The sequence below is a fragment of the Oreochromis aureus genome, linkage group 3, assembly GCF_013358895.1.
Source record: "Oreochromis aureus strain Israel breed Guangdong linkage group 3, ZZ_aureus, whole genome shotgun sequence".
Classification (NCBI taxonomy): Eukaryota; Metazoa; Chordata; class Actinopteri; order Cichliformes; family Cichlidae; genus Oreochromis; species Oreochromis aureus.
In genome coordinates, this window is record NC_052944.1 from 89017583 (window position 1) to 89037240 (window position 19658).

Consider the following 19658-nt stretch of genomic DNA (forward strand, 5'->3'; position numbering starts at 1 on the left):
AGGTAAATAGTTGCACATAACTTTGCAAAAGTTTTGTAAACCACAAGTTTTAAACTTGTACATAGATTTTTTAAATGTACAATTTATATTTGCATGTTAAATTGTTATTAATCCCTTTACCTCTGGTCCTAAAGTGTATATTTATTTTCTTACTCTTCTTACATATATTGTTTATTTACTTGCACTGCTGTAAGTGGAGCCTTGTCGTCTCGTCTCTCTATATACTGGACTGTATGTAGCGGAGATGACAATAAAGTTTATTTTGACTTCAGCAGCAAGCATGCGCACCGAGGGCTCTCGCGCTCACTTTTCGTGTATAGAATTTCGAAAAAACATCGATGCAAATTATAAGTCTGTATCATAATGTCTGGTAGTTGGTTTTGGTGATGGGATTTCCGGCTCTTTTTAGAGAACCGGCTCTTTCGGCTCAGCTCACTAAAAAGAGCCGGCTCTTTCGGCTCCGAACCGGCTCATCAGGTTGTTTTGTTGCTTTAATTAATTTATTATTACAATAATATAAAATTATGCACAAAAGGAATTACTAATGTAAAAAAGTGGTTTTATTTATATATGTTTATATATGAATATATACAGTGGCCCCTAGAGACACGTACAAACTCCAAAAAGCTCGTACAAACTCTAAAACACATTTCTAGCGTTAACTGAACTTCCAAAACAGAGCTACCTAGATCACTTAAATTACACAATTGAAAGCATATGTGTATTGTTTGTGTATTTATACACAAGCACTCAATTATATTCAAATAATTAAAAAAAAGTTCATTTACCTCTTACTACCACACACCGGTCGTTGGTACTTGCTGGCTTGTGTAGCCTCTAGGTAACAAAAGCTCAACACTGCGCCTAGCATTCTGGAGCACTTCTGTTGTCTTTTGTACATGTTTTGGAATTTTTACGTGCTTCTGAGGCTACGTCCACACGTACTCGGGTATTTTTGAAAACAGAGATTTTCCGTTTTCGTTTTAAAAAATAATCCCATCCACATGTAAATGCAGAAATGAAGGAAAACGCTGCTAGGAGCATGCCAAAGCAACAGGTGGCGATATATTCCTAAACGTGTAGAAATGTTGGCCAATCGAGGCCTCGGTGGGAAATAGTAAACAAAGATGGGGCGTAGAAGCAGAACCGAGTCGTATGTGTGGAGGGACAGTAACTGTGTGTGTATATGTAAGCATTTAAACACTGCAGAGAGTACAATTAACAGTAACAGTATTGTAGAAATTCATTTAACCGAAACAAAACGTGGCGCACAGTGTGACGTCAAAAAAGGCGCACATCTTTGACGTTGCATTTTCTCCGTTTTCCTCATCCACGCGTAAATGCAAAAACGGAGTTATCAAAAATATCCACCCTGACAGGCATTTTTAGAAATCTCCATTTCCAGTGACCGAAAACGCCGTTTACGTGTTGACGAAAGGTGCAAACGCATAGAAAAATCTCCGTTTTCAAAAATACCCGGGTACGTGTGGATGTAGCCTGAGTTTTTATGTGTTTTGGAGTATGTACGTGCTTCAGGGTTTGTACGTGTTTTGAAGTTTGTACGTGCTGCTTTGTCTCTAGGGGCCACCATAAATATACTTTTATTTAGTCACTCCACATAAAATGTAATAAATAAATCATATAATACAAAAACCAACTAGTCACTGTTCAACTTTTAACTATTTAAATTTTCAGCTTTTCCTTTTAAACAAATTTAAAATGAAACAACCATAGCTGGACTGGCCATCGGGCATACCGGGCATTTGCCTGGTGGGCCCTGGCGATTTTTTGTTTTTATGGGCCGATGGATTTTTTTTTTTTTTTTAGGAAGGGTATAGATAATGAAAGTGTTGGATTGGCCAATTGGTCATGATCGACTCTCGGCTGGACCAATTACAGCCGAGGAAGCCGGATGCTCCTTGTTTAGCAATCTTATAGACGAACTAAAGAAAATGGAGAACAAAAAAAGGAAAGGAGGTGTTTATGGAAATATCACTAAATCTGTCATTTATTAATTTTAATATTAATTAATGATCATGCCTCACCTCTAGTGTTCTTGGTCTTAATTTAAGGTTTCTACCATGTGTTGTAGATAGTTCAGGAGGTTAACTCGACCAAGCAGTCTTTTTGTTTCCGCTATGTACTGTTTAAAATCCAGAATAGGGATGATGGTGTAGGTTTAAGTTTATTAGATTGATACATATATACCAACAAGGCAATGTACATCAAAGCAGTTGTTTTCATGCAAAGGCTTTATGGTTTTTCCTATAGCGATTGACAGATCACGTGACTTTCGCGCATTGCATGCCGGGAACTCGTGGCAAAACAATCCAAGTACCGCATCAATTGCAAGCATTTGCAGCACCGCAAAACATTCATCCTCCGGTTCCAATACCTTCTTGGTTTTTCTTTGCCGCACAAAAAAGGAATGTACAAAACTAAGGAGAACAATGCCGGTCCGTACAAAGACAGACTCGACGAAAGGGCAACGAAAAGATATGAGGAAAAAATCAAAGGAGTGAGAGGGTCAGACCCTTATGAGCACACAGAGTGAACAAGACGTTAGCGTGCTGCCCAACTTTCACCACGCTCAGATTTATAATTATACGGTTCTTGGAGTGAGTGCATACACTCATGAAGTTTAGTAACTTCAGGTCACTGCAACAAGCCCAGGTACAGTTTACCGACGGATGGGTACAGGACCTTGAAATGCACCGTGTAGAACGAAAGACCATCGTACAAACAAAGGTAAGTTCACCAGTCTCACAAATCGTCTTCATAAATACACAATCGTTAACCGTTTATTAGTATAACCTTTGAGCTCAACGGTAATTAATTAGTAGTGGAAATAATTTCTGGTACGCATTACAGAAATGTAGCAGTGACAATAATATTGTATGTTGTAATCGCACTGGACAATTAGTGATACAAAACAACTGTTTTATCCTGTGAATAAAAGTATATGTTTTTGTCAGTGTACCGTGGTAATAACAGAAGCGAAACGCAATATTGTGTCAGGACAATTCACTATTTATGCACAATAAATAAAGAAGCATAGCGCGACAATTTCTGCGCCAGACTTGCTTGTAACCTATATCACCAATTATGTTAAGAAAAATGACGTATTAACTATTACAAAACACTGACCTTTGTGGGAATGCTTGGAGCAGACTAACATGTGAGCTGGAGTGTTCTGAGACGTTATATTTGGTATATCCAGACCATCCGTCAGTTCTTACTTCGGAAACATGGCTTAAAAAATTTCTCTTCAACGACATCCGATAAAAAAACCCGATCTCTTTACCCGTCGGCTTCCCGTGGCTGTCATGTGACCGGCTATTGCAGTTAATAATACAACAGCTTCTTGCCATTTTTTGGGTTTCTTTTTATCGCTGTGTAACTGAGTTCAATTGAAAGCCTGCGTGCGCTAGTACCTCTTGCCACAAGTTCCCAGAATCCTTTGCGGTTTTACCCCTGAATGACGTCACATTTTCAATCTCTGTTTTTATTTATAAAACAAAATAAAAACAAACCAACTAGTGGTGGGCCGGTCTCTAGTCAAAATGCCCAGGCCGATTTTTTGTCCCAGTCCAGCCCTGGAAGCAACACAAAACACTGCAAACCACAGCACAATTAAATATAAATTAAGATATGAAAAAGAAGATGCATATTCTCTGTCATATGGGCCTGCATGAATAAACTTTCTGAATCCTTTATCATCTGCAACTGAAATAGTTGTGGATTATGGAGGACCACAAGAGCCACGCGCATCGAAATAAAAAATTCTGTGCTTAATTTTAATAAACTGCATTTCAAAATCCTTTTTCGAATTCCACTTTAATAAAAACATTTTCGAATTGCACTTTAATAAACTGCATTTCAAAAAACATTTTCGAATTCCACTTTAATAAACTGCATTTCAAAAACCTTTTTCGAATTCCACTTTAATAAAAACATTTTCGAATTGCACTTTAATAAACTGCATTTCAAAAAACATTTTCGAATTCCACTTTAATAAACTGCATTTCAAAAACCTTTTTCGAATTCCACTTTAATAAACTGCATTTCAAAAACCTTTTTCAAATTCCACTTTAATAAAAACATTTTCGAATTGCACTTTAATAAACTGCATTTCAAAAAACATTTTCGAATTCCACTTTAATAAACTGCATTTCAAAAAACATTTTCGAATTGCACTTTAATAAACTGCATTTCAAAAACCTTTTTCGAATTGCACTTTAATAAACTGCATTTCAAAATCCATTTCCCTTTCCTGTTCGCTCAGGGATTAACATGTGGATTAGCAGTTGGATTAGCAGTTGGATTAACAACTTCATTTTAAAAATCCTGCTGCTATTCAAATTAGCCACACCGTGGGATGTAAGGAGCTCTCTGGTTGGTCAGACACAGGCTGTCTGCCAGCCTGGATTTTTCTAGCTCATAGCTTCGCCCTGCTACGGCGCGTGTGTGCTTGTACAAGGCCGTTCAGCCTCGGGATTTACACTCGGCTCGACACGGATATGTGAAGAATGAAGGAGCCTGCAGCGAAACGGAGAGCCAACCTCTGACTGAGTGCCCGTTTACTCAGTCTGACCACCTGTTGAAGGTAACGTGCTAACATGGCTAACGCTAGCATCACCCCACGTAGCCCCGTTATTTTAAGGTCATTTTAGCTTATGAAAATTTTACGTCGCAGCTGTACGAGCTAGCTACGTGTTTTGTAAGCTGCTGTGCTCTTCACAAATAAAGCTGGAAGCAGCTCAGACTGTTAGAACCAGCACTGAGGCCTGTTACATTTATACGGTGTTAGAGCAATGGCTGCAACCTACAGCCTTTAAACTAGCGATTAAAATGCTGACAGTAAACTCGTCAGTCCAGATGTTACCACATTACTTTGTGATACTTAGAGTTAAAACAACTGAGACAGGCTGATTAAAATAACAGCTGTCAGTTCTCTCATTCCTTATATCAAGACTGGAGATCACACTACTGATTTCAGTTCATTTAATATGTGAGTGCACAGATTCATGCTCAACTGGACATAAATGATGATCAAAGGTTGTATATATGATGAATTCATCAAATCCCAGCCTCTAAGCATTCACTGAACCTACAGTATCTACACCTGTGTGGTAAAGATACAGATAGTGAAGTTTAATTATTAATACAATATACATCATGAAAAACAAAAGCTGAAATTGATTCAGTTTAGTACTTTTCTCTGTATGTTCTGTGATTATAAATGCCTTAAATTCTGTGATATATACTGTAAATCAGGGATGTCAAAGTCAAATACATCGGAGGGCCAAAAAAAGAAATTTGCTACAAGCTGAGGGCCGAACTGGTTCAATGTTTATTAAAACATATTAAAATGATTGCACATAACCTATTGAACCAAGACCTAACACAGTGTACTGTATATTATTTAACGATTAAATGAATAATCCAATATTTTCTATGGCTCTGTCAGTAATTTTAAGTGAAAACATTTTTCAACAGCCTCACAGACAAAAACAAACTTACTTCAAAGAAAAATTGCATGTCCTGTACATTAAATGAATAAAGCAATATTTTCTCATGGCTCTCAGTTATTTTGAAAGAAAACATTTTCAACAGGCAAACAGCAAAAAAGTAAATGTCATTCATAAACAAAATATGCTCCTTAATATTAAGATGAATGCATAAATGAAATTACATGCATTATAAACTGAAAGTGCAATATCCTACCAATCACTGCTTTCCAATAGTAAAAAGAGAAAATTGAAAAAACAAACAAACAATCAAATCAGTTGTATTCTTTCTCATGGCTCTTATCTGCAATTTTCCCTGAGTCTATTAACTGAAAAATAAATATAAATAAATAAAATACAATAAGATAAAATACAAAAATCTATGGCACACAGACAAAACAATACTTCCTTCAAAGAAAAATCACATCTTGTAGAAACAAATGTAAAAAAATGTAACTGAATTAAAAACTAAAAATACATAAATGTTCTGCGATGCTCACTTGTCTGAGCCTGAGACTTGGTGGTGTCTCATCTTTTGTACGAGTTCATCAATGTTCGGGGTCAGGCTCTGAGCTGAGGAAATCCTCAGAATTGAGTCAAGGTGTTTATCAGTAAGACGGCTCCGGTGTGATGTTTTGTTTAGCTTCATCAAAGAGAACAATTGTTCACACAGGTATGTGCTGCCAAACATGGAGAGCGTCTGAGCAGCTTGGATGCGCAGCTGAGGCATTGCGTCGGGGATGAAACGTGCAAACTCAGCGGCACCCACTCTCTCATATTTTTCCCTCAGTGTGTCATTGCACTGGAGCTCAATCAACTCCATTTGGAGGTTTGGTGGTGCGCTTTCCACATCAACTCCAAAAGGATTGGCAAGTAGTTCGAACCTGCTTTTTTGAGCTTCAAAGTCAGCAAATCGGCGCCGAACTCAGCGGCAAGTATGTTGAGTTTATCGGCAAACTGTGCACTTGGGAACACAGCGGTAGAGAGCTTGTCTTTCATGGTCTGGCAGCTGGGAAAGTGGCTCAGGTTTTCTTTCTGCATCTGCGTCTCCCACAGACTCAGCTTGGTTTTAAACGCCTTCACCGTACTGTACATATCAGAGATGACACGCCCCCGTCCCTGCAGTTGCAGGTTCATCACATTCAGATGGCTTGTGATGTCGCACAGAAAGGCCATTTCACACATAAATGTTTCATCTCGAAGCTCTGTTGTGTCTTTCCCTTGCTTTCCATGAACAGACAGATCTCCTCACGAAGCTCGAAACATCTTTGCAGCACCTTTCCTGGCTTAGCCATCGCACATCTGTGTGATAGGGCAAGTCACCATACTCTGTATCTAACTCGCCCAGAAATGCCTTGAACTGGCGGTGATTTAAACCTTTGGCTCTGATGAAGTTAACTGCACGCGTTATGATGGTCATTACATGTTCCATTTTCAAGGCTTTGCCACATAACGACTCCTGGTGTATTATGCAGTGATAAGCTGTCAGCTCGTCTGTAACATTTTCGTCCCGCATCCTCTCACGTATCCTTGCCACCAATCCACTCCTGTGTCCACACATCGCGGGTGCTCCATCTGTTGTCAATCCCACGAGTTTTCCCAAGGCAGTCCCATCTCATTTACACATCTGGATACCTCTTCATACAGATCTTGTCCTGTAGTCGTGCCATGCATCGGACGTAACGCCAAAAAAACTCTTCTGTTACGGTCAGGCTGGAGTCTACTCCACGAATGAAAATTGACAACTGGGCAATGTCAGTTGTGTCAGTGCTCTCATCCACAGCAAGGGAATATGCAATGAAATCTTTTCCCTTTTCCACAAGCTGTTCTTTTAGATTGGTGGACAGCTGGTTTACACGTTCAGCAACGGTGTTTCTGCTCAGGCTCACGTTTGAAAATAGCTGCCTTTTGTCTGGGCACACTGCATCACAAACTTTAAGCATACAGCTTTTGATAAACTCTCCCTCTCTAAATGGTCGGGCTGATTTTGCAACTTCTTCTGCCACAAGAAAACTCGCCTTAACAGCAGCCTCGCTTTGTGATTTTGCTTTTGTGAACAGAGCCTGCCAGGACTTAAGACCTTGTTTTAATTCTTCCACCTTCTGTAGCCTTTGTTCCGTGTCCATATTCTTGTCTCTGTCTTTGTGTTTCTTAGAGGTTTCATAGTGCCTTCTTAGATTATATTCTTTCATTACAGCCACACTTTCTCCACACAGAAGACAAACAGGTTTGCCTTTTACCTCCGTGAACATGTACTCTGCCTCCCACCTGGCTTGAAATTCCCTGTGCTCACCGTACACCTTCCGTTTAGCCATTATTGGGGAGGGGAGTTGCTGAAAGTTGACATCTGCTCTGAATGCTGATGAATAATGAAGCCGAGTCCCGCTTCCAGCGCTACAGTGAGTTCGCGGGCTTCTGTTGCATTGTGGGGAATGGAGTATTGGTGCGTGTAAAACCCCAGCAGGCGGCTGTGACCTGCGGGCCGATTCTAATACTAATCAAATATCATCCCGGGGGCCATAATAATTCATTCGCGGGCCAAATCTGGCCCGCGGGCCTTGACTTTGACACATGTGCTGTAAATGATTTTCACAGAGGTCTTAAAGTACTTAAATCACTGCTGATAGTCTGGTTGTTTATATTTTCATGTTTTTGTGTCTGTAGGGCTGTTTGATGACGATTTGGACTCCTCTGGGAGATGAGGACACACCCACATCTGTTCCATACTGCAGCCATGGATGGTGTTACGGCTCTGAGTCAGCTTTGGGCCATCAGATGCACACACTGGAAAACCAGCGCTTGTACTTCCCTACAAAACTTTACAGTACTCATGCTGCCAAACTTCTGATGGCTAGGTGTGCAGTTCCTGCTTTAAATGCATTCACTTTTAAGATTAAGAAATCTAAGTGATAAGAGGCCAGAAATGTTTGAACTCGCTCATGAACCTACATCACTGAGGTCATCTCTCCTGCATGAAGTACAAGCGCTGGTTTTCCAGTGTGTGCATCTGATGGCCCAAAGCTGACTCAGAGCCGTAACACCATCCATGGCTGCAGTATGGAACAGATGTGGGTGTGTCCTCATCTCCCAGAGGAGTCCAAATCGTCATCAAACAGCCCTACAGACACAAAAACATGAAAATATAAACAACCAGACTATCAGCAGTGATTTAAGTACTTTAAGACCTCTGTGAAAATCATTTACAGTATATATCACAGAATTTAAGGCATTTATAATCACAGAACATACAGAGAAAAGTACTAAACTGAATCAATTTCAGCTTTTGTTTTTCATGATGTATATTGTATTAATAATTAAACTTCACTATCTGTATCTTTACCACACAGGTGTAGATACTGTAGGTTCAGTGAATGCTTAGAGGCTGGGATTTGATGAATTCATCATATATACAACCTTTGATCATCATTTATGTCCAGTTGAGCATGAATCTGTGCACTCACATATTAAATGAACTGAAATCAGTAGTGTGATCTCCAGTCTTGATATAAGGAATGAGAGAACTGACAGCTGTTATTTTAATCAGCCTGTCTCAGTTGTTTTAACTCTAAGTATCACAAAGTAATGTGGTAACATCTGGACTGACGAGTTTACTGTCAGCATTTTAATCGCTAGTTTAAAGGCTGTAGGTTGCAGCCATTGCTCTAACACCGTATAAATGTAACAGGCCTCAGTGCTGGTTCTAACAGTCTGAGCTGCTTCCAGCTTTATTTGTGAAGAGCACAGCAGCTTACAAAACACGTAGCTAGCTCGTACAGCTGCGACGTAAAATTTTCATAAGCTAAAATGACCTTAAAATAACGGGGCTACGTGGGGTGATGCTAGCGTTAGCCATGTTAGCACGTTACCTTCAACAGGTGGTCAGACTGAGTAAACGGGCACTCAGTCAGAGGTTGGCTCTCCGTTTCGCTGCAGGCTCCCTTCATTCTTCACATATCCGTGTCGAGCCGAGTGTAAATCCCGAGGCTGAACGGCCTTTGTACAAGCACACACGCTTCGTAGCAGGGCGAAGCTATGAGCTAGAAAAATCCAGGCTGGCAGACAGCCTGTGTCTGACCAACCAATCAGAGAGCTCCTTACATCCCACGGTGTGGCTAATTTGAATAGCAGCAGGATTTTTAAAATGAAGTTGTTAATCCAACTGCTAATCCACATGTTAATCCCTGAGCGAACAGGAAAGGGAAATGGATTTTGAAATGCAGTTTATTAAAGTGCAATTCGAAAAAGGTTTTTGAAATGCAGTTTATTAAAGTGCAATTCGAAAAAGGATTTTGAAATGCAGTTTATTAAAATTAAGCACAGAATTTTTTATTTCGATGCGCGTGGCTCTTGTGGTCCTCCATAGTGGATGATTACTATACCTTTTTAATGTGACGTTGTTGTCCCTGGCTCACTTTCTCTCTCTCTCCCTCCCGCTCTGTTCCTCTGCTACTGCGACTGTAACTACCGCCCCTCCCCCCTCTGCCCAGCGCAAAGCACAAGGCTCGCGTGCGGAGTGAAGCGGAAAAAAAAGTGCGAGAGAGAGGGTGAGAGAAAGGAAAAAAAAAAAAACCACGGCTCGCGATAAGGAGCCGGCTCTAAGAGCCATTTCGTTCGCGACCGACCCATCACTAGTTGGTTTGTTTTTATTTTGTTTTATTTTGCGAGTTGGTTATTAGATGCTGCTCCAGCCAGCAAGAGAATCCCGCCGCCCTGCAGCAGGTGCACCTGGGCAATATCGATACCGATCAGCCTATGCCATTCCCAATGTCGGGACAGCATGAGTACGAGCCTTTTTTTTTTTTTTTTTGCCGATGCCCGTGATGCCGCCCCGGGCAACCGCCCGTGTCGCCCGTATCAAAAACCGCGTAGATACTAAAAGCGACAGCCTCAACAGGGCATTTAACCTGTTAATAATAAACTGCTGGTTTTTCTCACAATGTAAAAGAATCCACCTAACAATTTAACCACAGGCCGTTTCTCAGTAGGTGTACTTGTGTGTACTTGTGAAACACCAGTCACCTGCACTGCTTCACTTTAAAGTATGCTCAAAATGCTCTGATGTGTTCTTGTTCAGTTGTCATCCAGGGAAGGACCGATTTTATTTTGAAGTTGTTTTACTTTGCATGTTTGCTGTGTTTTACTGTGTTCCAATGCGGAGTGTTTTTATTTATATTTTTCGTATTGCATGTTTTGGTTATATTTTGTGGAGTGTTTTATTTATATTGCATGTTTTATTGAATATATTAACTTCTCCCGGAGAGACGCCCACTTCTAATCACAAATCAGATACACCTGGGAAGGCACAGAGGTGGATAAGGGAGCCTGCCAGACCACTGAGAAAGGTGGCAGCAGGAATGGCGAACTAGGAGTGGCAGGTGACGGCCGCAAGTGTAACAGAGTTAGAAAATAGCTTAATGAATTTCCTCAAAATTGATGTGCTTTGTGAATAGTTGGAGCCACCTGGTGGACAAATACCGCAACTGCAACTGTTAAGGTTCCAAATCGCTGCACAGCGCATGCCTCAGCAAAGGAAAATACTCCCAAGCTGGTGGTAGGTGCTTGTGAGCGATACTGTTGTCAATTTTTTATGTGTATTAATGAAAACATTCTTATAGTGGTAATTGTCAACATGTATTTTGATTGTAAGTAGTGCTAGCATGTATCCTGAAAGTTACAGGCATTTTGATGCATGGGTAGTAACTTTATTCACGAGTAGCATTTCTAGTTAGCATGCTAAGCTAAGCTAATACTCGTTAGCTAGTCGGGTGCTTTTTGATTTGCACTCAGCTCTAATGTTTCTCTGTGTGATTGTAATTGTTCTAATTCTTTTTAACAGAACTGAATGTTGCAGTTGCTTAGCACACTGTTAATGACGACTGTTTTCTTTGTACCAGGTAGGCGCTGTTAAGTATAAGTTTTAATTGATGCTGTTGTATAGGAAAAAAAAAGATGAACAATGATGATTTATAATAGAAAAGCTGTTTTATATGTTATTGTTGTTGTTGGTTAGGAAAAAGGAGATATAATGTCTCTTATCACTCACTTACCACAAGGAGAAAAATAAATAAATAATACTGCTACTATACGATCACAGGTTTGGTTTCAGCTAGAACTTTTAAAGAAAGATTTTGTTAATGTTGTGTTGTATCTTAGTCATTTGTTAAGTGTTATGTTTGGAAAGAAAAAAAAAGAAAATACTCCCAAGCTGGTGAACTGAATGTTGCAGTTGCTTAGCACACTGTTAATGACGACTGTTTTCTTTGTACCAGTTGCCAGAATAAAGAGGGAGCCCAAAGTAAGGGCAAGTCCAGCGTTGCAGTGCCGTCCTTCCTACATGGGCATATCACACCACTTGCACGATAGACTCACAGAACAGCAACAGCTACATTGGTGCCGTGACTCTGCGATTTGAGATCAACTTGATGCGGATCTCCAACCCAGGTTGCAGTGTATTGAGCTTAAAGATTCATCCTTTGCCCGTCTTGGACTGTGAATTGCGTTGAGGTACTGGACTGTTTGTTCTTTGGTTTGATGGGACTCTCTCCGGACTGCTTGTGCTGACACCTGCGACTCTGAATATTTGTTATTGTCTACGTTTTTTCTTGCTTGCTTTTCCTTTTCTCTGTTTATATGCTAATATGGCAAGCAAATTCCAGCTGAGTGATATATGTGACAATGTTCGCTCCTCTGTTGGGTGGGGTAGAGGTGCAGCACGTGCTCATTTACTGTCACATGGGTCAGTTGGGAGGGATGAGGGAGCTTCACCTGTGTTGCCTGGGAGGGTTGGAGCCTTTGGGTCGGGTGTAGATCCAGATGAGTCTCCCGTGGGGCAATTTTTATGGGCGAAGCACGTCACTCCACTCCCAGTGATGGGAATGACACATTAAACCAGTTTAGTGACATGATCTTTCAACTTGGTTCACAGATAGGTGAATCTATTGCGGCCAGACTTATGTCTAGTGGAGCTGTTGGTGATGTTGACCGAAATGATGCTCACTCACATAACCAGACTTCCCATTCGGGTGGCAATACGAATACGCCGAGTGAGAACACTCAATTCAGCGTTATTGTAAAATCCGACAGGGAGCCTGTCATTTTCAGGGTGATGGTACAGACAAGTACACAGTGACTGAATGGGTTGAGCTGATGAAATCATACATCAGAAAGCAGAGTCTTGATGTGTCATTGCAGACAGAGGAGGTGATGGGGAGGCTAATGGGGAAAACCAGGGATGTAGTTAAGATAGGCTTGAGAAGTGATCCTGCACTTATTACTTCCTGCGCCCCTGATGTCATATTCAACATGCTGATAAGGTACTTCAGCAACACTTCCTCTTGCCTACCTCTGCAGGACTTCTACTCGACTCTGCCTTCTCACAGGGAGAATCCTGTTGATTACTGGATACGTCTCAACAAGGCTGCTGATATGGCTGAGGAAGGTTTGAAGCATCAGGGCAGACGAATGGAGGACATTGGTGGTGAGATCGCTAAAATGTTTGTGAAACACTGCCCAGATCCTGAGCTTGCATCTGTGTTTAAGTACAAGCAGATACATGAGTGGACATGCAAGGAGATTCAGGAGAGGATAGATGAGTATCGGCGCGAGAGGGTGTCTTCTGTGAGAGTGCGCGTGGTTGAGGCCCATGCAGCAGCGCTGATTCGTGATGACACGCGTGTTGAGCTCTTGAATATTGATGACAGGAAGTCTTCTGGTGTTGACTCGCTTCCTACCTCACCCCCGTCTCCTGGGGTAGGTCCCTCTGTCTCACCCTCTCCTCTCTTGTCCCAGACGCAGCAGACGTTTCTCGCTCCAAGCTGTCCCACAGTTCCTCCTCTATTGTCACAGGATGGGGAACGGAACCCGACAACCTCATCTCAGAATAGATGTCAGACTATTCCCCTGCATTACCAGAAGCAGTCTGCTCTCCCTGCTCCTGAGCAGCAGTTCCCCCACAGTCAGCAGCCCAGTGATAATGCTGTGCTTGGCGAGATGATGTCAATGCTCAGGGAGCTGTTGAATAAAGTGAAGGCTGGGGATGGACATTCCCCCTCACGGCAGGGTGGCAGACGAGTACAGAACCGGGCCCCTTCGTTCAATGGCAGGAGCTGTCAGGTCTGTAATAAGGAGGACCACACTACACAGTCCCATTGCCGCTTCGCCCGACTCTGTTTCACATGCTTTCAGCCCGGTCACACACGTCGCTCGTGTGCCAATGGGGCCTCTACGGGTGACAATGCCCAGGGAAACTAGACGACCTGTGCTTTGAGGGAGGCTGTACAGGTCATGAAGAACACTCCCACACACATGATGCAGCAGAGCTGTATGAAAATGTAAAGGACCTAGACAGGTCTGAGAGAGTTATTTTTCAGGACACACAGAGAATCAGCAGCAGTGACAGCCTGTTCTACACTCCTGTTACAATCGGAGGCAAGGCATCTCTTGGTGCTATGTTGGATAGTGGTTCAATGGCCTGTTCCTTGAGTGAAGTAGCACTGCAGAGGCTTGCTGCTGCTGGTGCTATTGATTTGAGCAATCAGGGGGCACCCACTGTTGTTTTTGTTGGCTGTGGTGGTGTACGAGTGAAGCCTAAATCAGTGGTGGAGCTCGACATGGAGGTGTATGGGTGCCATATCTTGGTTCCAACCTTTGTTGTTGAGAATCAACGAGATGACTTAATTGTTGGCTCAAATGTCATCAGACATTTAATCCGTCAGTTCAAGAAAGATGCAAGCTACTGGGAGGCAGTTTCGACGTCGGGTTCAGGTCATCAGGAACTTGAACAGTTCCTCTCTCTGCTTGCTGGCTTGGAACGCTGGTCTGGTACTGAGGTACCAGACAAAGTGGGCACAGTCAGGTGCAACAGGGCTGTCACCCTGCCAGGTAACAGTGAGTTTCTTGTATGGGGGAAACTTCCTAAAGATGTTAAGATATCTCCCGGCTCCACTGTGGTTACTGAGCCAACCACCTCTCGCTCTGCACCCAGGGGCATCATGGTCGCTAGAGTGGTGACTCCTCTCTGGGGAGACAGGTGGGTCCCACTCAAGCTCCTCAACATCACAGACAACCCTGTTATTCTGCGGAGGAATGCCAAGCTTGCTGATGTCTACACCTGCCTTGCATTGGAGGATATGGAGGTTCCGGAGTTCAGTCAACAGTCTACTCGTACAGAGCCCACTGGGACATCTGTACCCACAGTGGATGTTGGTACTGTACAGGAGAGGCTGGACCGTGTTGGCCTGGGTGACCTGGACCTAAAGTCCTGTGATGTGTCATCGGACTGGCAAGAAAAGTTGGCTGACCTTGTGGTGAATTACCAAGATGTCTTTTCTCGCCATCATCTGGACTGTGGTGAGGCTAAGGCCTTTGTACATAGGATTCGACTGACAGATGACAGGCCATTTCGTCTCCCCTACAGGCGTGTGCCTCCTGCCGAATACCACAAGCTCCGCCAGGTTCTTAATGAGATGGAGGAGAGAGACATAATCAGGAAGTCTACTAGTGAGTTTGCCTCACCTCTTGTCCTTGTGTGGAAGAGAAATGGTGACTTGCGAGTGTGCACCGATTTTCGGTGGCTCAACAGGCGAACGCTAAAGGACGCTCATCCTCTGCCACATCAAGCTGATTGCTTGGCAGCCCTTGGTGGCAATGCATTTTTTAGCACAATGGACTTAACTTCTGGCTTCTATAACATGCCGCTGCATGAGGAGGATCGCAAATACTCTGCATTCACAACACCCATGGGTTTGTACGAGTATAACCGCCTCCCTCAGGGTTTGTGCAACAGCCCAGCCAGCTTCATGAGAATGATGACCTGCATTTTTGGCGATCAAAATTTCCTCAGCCTGCTGTGCTACCTTGATGATCTGTTGGTCTTTGCACCATCTGAGGAGTTGGCTTTGAAGAGGTTGGAAATGGTTTTCAGCCGACTTCGCCAACACAACCTGAAATTGGCCCCAAAGAAGTGCTGGCTTCTCAGGAGGTCGGTGAGATTCCTCGGGCACATCATTAATGAGTCTGGTGTGTCCACAGATCCTGCTAAGGTCGAGGCTGTCAGCAATATGACCATTGCGGACCTAATGGAGCCTGATGGGATCACCCCGTCACAGTCCCGTGTCAGATCATTTCTGGGCATGGTAAACTATTACCAGCACTTTGTGCCCAACTACTCTGCCTTGGCAAGGCCTCTCTTTGACCTTCTGTCTGGCCAGAAGCAGAAGCGCAAGGGGCGGGCACGTGTGGGCCGTGCTATGCAATCTCGGAAGCTGACACCTACTGACTGGACACATGATCATCAACAGTCATTTGAGGATCTGAAGGCTGCTTTGGTGTCCTCAGTGGTTTTGGCCCATCCTGACTTTGCTCGCCCTTTTGTCTTGTCCACCGACGCCTCCTTGGATGGGCTGGGAGCAGTTCTTTCACAAGTTCAGGAAGGTGATTTTGTGGCTAGACCAGTTGCATTTGCCAGTAAATCCCTTTCCCGTGCCCAGCGGAAGTACCCTGCTCATCGCCTTGAATTCCTTGCGTTGAAATGGTCTGTGTGTGACAAGTTTAGCCACTGGCTCAAGGGACATGCCTTCACGGTGTGGACTGATAATAATCCGCTTACACACATTATGACTAAACCTCGCCTGGGCGCCTGTGAGCAGCGGTGGGTGGCGGTTGGCATCTTACGAGTTTGATATCAAATATGTCCCTGGTTCTAAGAACATTGTCGCAGATGCACTAAGCCGTCGACCGTTTGTAAAGTTGGCTGTTGGAGAGAGGTTGCTTTGCTGCCCTTATCGTGACCTAGTTGGAGAAGCTGTTCCCATCTCTGTTGGCTCAGTACAGGAGGCGTTTCGACACTCGAACTCCAGTCGACATCTCTTCGACGGCCAGGTCGAGGAGGAGCCTAATGTGTCGGTGCATGCTAGGAACCAGTCCTTGACTAAAGAAGAGGTCTCTGCCATCTTTGAGACACATACCCTTTGGGAGTCGGGTGCCAGAACGCGTGCTGTTGACATCCTCCAACAGCTTCCACAGCTACTTCTCCCTGAAACAGATGCTCAACCAGTGTTCTCTGAGGGTGAGCTTCGTGAGGGGCAGATGAGTGATCCTGTTCTCTCGAGAGTGTTGTACTTTGTGGAACGAGGCCGTCGGCCTTCCAGGAGGGAGAAATCCAGTGAGTGTGCCATGGTCATTAGGTACCTTAAACACTGGGACAAACTGACGATGTGTAATGGTGTCCTTTACAGAGTATCTAGGGATCAGGTCTCCAAGAAGAAGAGATACCAATTTGTTGTCCCTGATGCCCTTAAACCCGAGGTACTCCAGGGCACACATGACAATGCTGGTCACCAGGGGCAGTTTAGGAGCTTGTGTCTGGCCCGCCAGAGATTCTTTTGGCCGCACATTGATAGAGATGTGAAGGATTATGTGCGACAATGCCAGCGGTGTGTCGTTGGTAAGGCAGCTGATCCTGAGGGGAGGGCACCCCTGGAGAGTATCAAGACATCTGCACCTTTGGAAATTGTGTGCATTGATTTTTGGACTGCGGAGGATTCTAACAAGAAATCTGTTGATGTGTTGGTAGTGACGGATCATTTTACTAGGATGGCCCAGGCCTTCCCTTGCCGAGATCAGTCTGCTAAACAGGTTGCGAAGCAACTCTGGGACAAGTATTTCTGCATTTATGGATTCCCAGAGAGGGTCCATTCTGACCAGGGGGCATCATTCGAAAGTCAGCTGGTTGCTGAGTTGCTCAGGGTCGCTGGTGTGAAGAAGTCTCGGACGACACCGTACCATCCAATGGGCAACGGTAGTGTGGAACGTTTCAACAGGACACTGGGCAACATGATTCGTGCCCTCCCTCCTGATGCAAAACACGACTGGCCCCGGCGCCTCCAGACCCTGACATTCATGTATAACTGTACTGTGCACGAGACAACAGGTTATGCTCCTTTCTATCTCATGTTTGGTAGGGTACCCCGTCTTCCAGTTGATGTGCTGTTCAAAAACATACTGAAAGATCCTGAAATCAGTTGCTATGATAGCTACGTGGTGTCCCTGACAAAGGATCTTCAAGAGGCAATGGCTATTGCTCAAGGACATGTTGACAAAGAACAGAGACGTCAGGCTGAGCTCTATAACCGACGTGTGAGGGGGAACGTAATCGCTACGGGTGATAGAGTCCTGGTTTCCAACAGACGTGAGAGAGGGAAGCGAAAAACAGCTGACAGGTGGGAGTCCACCATATACACTGTCGTTGGTGTGAACCCTGCTACTCACACATATGTGATCAAGAATCCTGTGACTGGACAGGAGAGGGTTGTGCACCGTAACCTGTTGATGCTTGTTAACTTCTTACCTGTGGACGTGGACAGTCACGCAGGTCGCACCTTTCAGTCCTCTTCTGAAGCTGGATCTGGCGATGTCATGGATGTGACGGGATTGCTGTCTTTCTCAGAAGGTGGGGATTCTGTGAATAGAACTCGGCAATGGATTGATAATTTGTCGGCTGCATGTTCGGACAGCTGTGAGGACGCTGAGCCCTCTAGTCGCGTTTTGAGCATGGCTGATGTGCCTGAGAGTGTGAGTGATTTGCACCATCAAGCCGGTTCAGTGACTTCTGAACGAGACTGCTTACCAGCCCCGTTGACCATCACTCAGGGAGGGAACAGACAACTCACGCCTTACAACCAATCTGGTCCTGGTGATGTACAACCAGTCAGATCTCGTTTTGGACGCATTGTCAAACCAGTCAATCGGTTGCTCCATGTAATGTCCACTCAAGAGGTCGTCAATGATGCAAGTCAGATAATTGGCAAAGTCTCTAAGTCAATACGTCAGGCTTTTCAGTAAGGTTTTTCTTCTACATTGTGGTTTCCAGTTTGGGGTATTCTTTATTCCATTCTGGTTTGCCATTGCACCACCATGTTTGAAATTCGGTCCCGTTGCGGAGACATTTCTTTTTCTGTGGGGCATGGTTTGTGTGGGGTGTAGACGGCATCCTGCATCCAGGAGCTGGTACTGAGTTGGCGCCGCTCACTCTGCTTCATCCTTTTGGGGATACTTCTTGAGTTGGTGTGTCTATATAACCATGGTGTGTCTGTTTTCTTTTGGGTCTCTCTTTTGTTTTGTTGATTTTGGTGGATGCTGTGGGTTGTGCATCTATAATTTTGAGTGAAATTCTGCGGGGGTGGATGTAACAGAGTTAGAAAATAGCTTAATGAATTTCCTCAAAATTGATGTGCTTTGTGAATAGTTGGAGCCACCTGGTGGACAAATACCGCAACTGCAACTGTTAAGGTTCCAAATCGCTGCACAGCGCATGCCTCAGCAAAGGAAAATACTCCCAAGCTGGTGGTAGGTGCTTGTGAGCGATACTGTTGTCAATTTTTTATGTGTATTAATGAAAACATTCTTATAGTGGTAATTGTCAACATGTATTTTGATTGTAAGTAGTGCTAGCATGTATCCTGAAAGTTACAGGCATTTTGATGCATGGGTAGTAACTTTATTCACGAGTAGCATTTCTAGTTAGCATGCTAAGCTAAGCTAATACTCGTTAGCTAGTCGGGTGCTTTTTGATTTGCACTCAGCTCTAATGTTTCTCTGTGTGATTGTAATTGTTCTAATTCTTTTTAACAGAACTGAATGTTGCAGTTGCTTAGCACACTGTTAATGACGACTGTTTTCTTTGTACCAGGTAGGCGCTGTTAAGTATAAGTTTTAATTGATGCTGTTGTATAGGAAAAAAAAAGATGAACAATGATGATTTATAATAGAAAAGCTGTTTTATATGTTATTGTTGTTGTTGGTTAGGAAAAAGGAGATATAATGTCTCTTATCACTCACTTACCACAAGGAGAAAAATAAATAAATAATACTGCTACTATACGATCACAGGTTTGGTTTCAGCTAGAACTTTTAAAGAAAGATTTTGTTAATGTTGTGTTGTATCTTAGTCATTTGTTAAGTGTTATGTTTGGAAAGAAAAAAAAAGGAAAATACTCCCAAGCTGGTGAACTGAATGTTGCAGTTGCTTAGCACACTGTTAATGACGACTGTTTTCTTTGTACCAGTTGCCAGAATAAAGAGGGAGCCCAAAGTAAGGGCAAGTCCAGCGTTGCAGTGCCGTCCTTCCTACATGGGCATATCACACCACTT

At 43.4% G+C, this 19658-nt stretch overlaps 1 long non-coding RNA gene and 1 pseudogene across 1 annotated transcript; one reads left to right on the plus strand and one right to left on the minus strand.

Moving 5' to 3' along the window:
* Nucleotides 1-5996: 5996 nt before the first annotated feature.
* LOC120438387 lies at nt 5997-8044 on the minus strand (annotated as a pseudogene).
* A 2866-nt stretch (nt 8045-10910) lies between these two features.
* On the plus strand, nt 10911-12083 carry LOC120438461. Its single transcript, XR_005611930.1, has 3 exons — nt 10911-11061; nt 11347-11404; nt 11780-12083. It is a non-coding gene; the product is annotated as an uncharacterized LOC120438461 (long non-coding RNA).
* Nucleotides 12084-19658: the final 7575 nt, after the last annotated feature.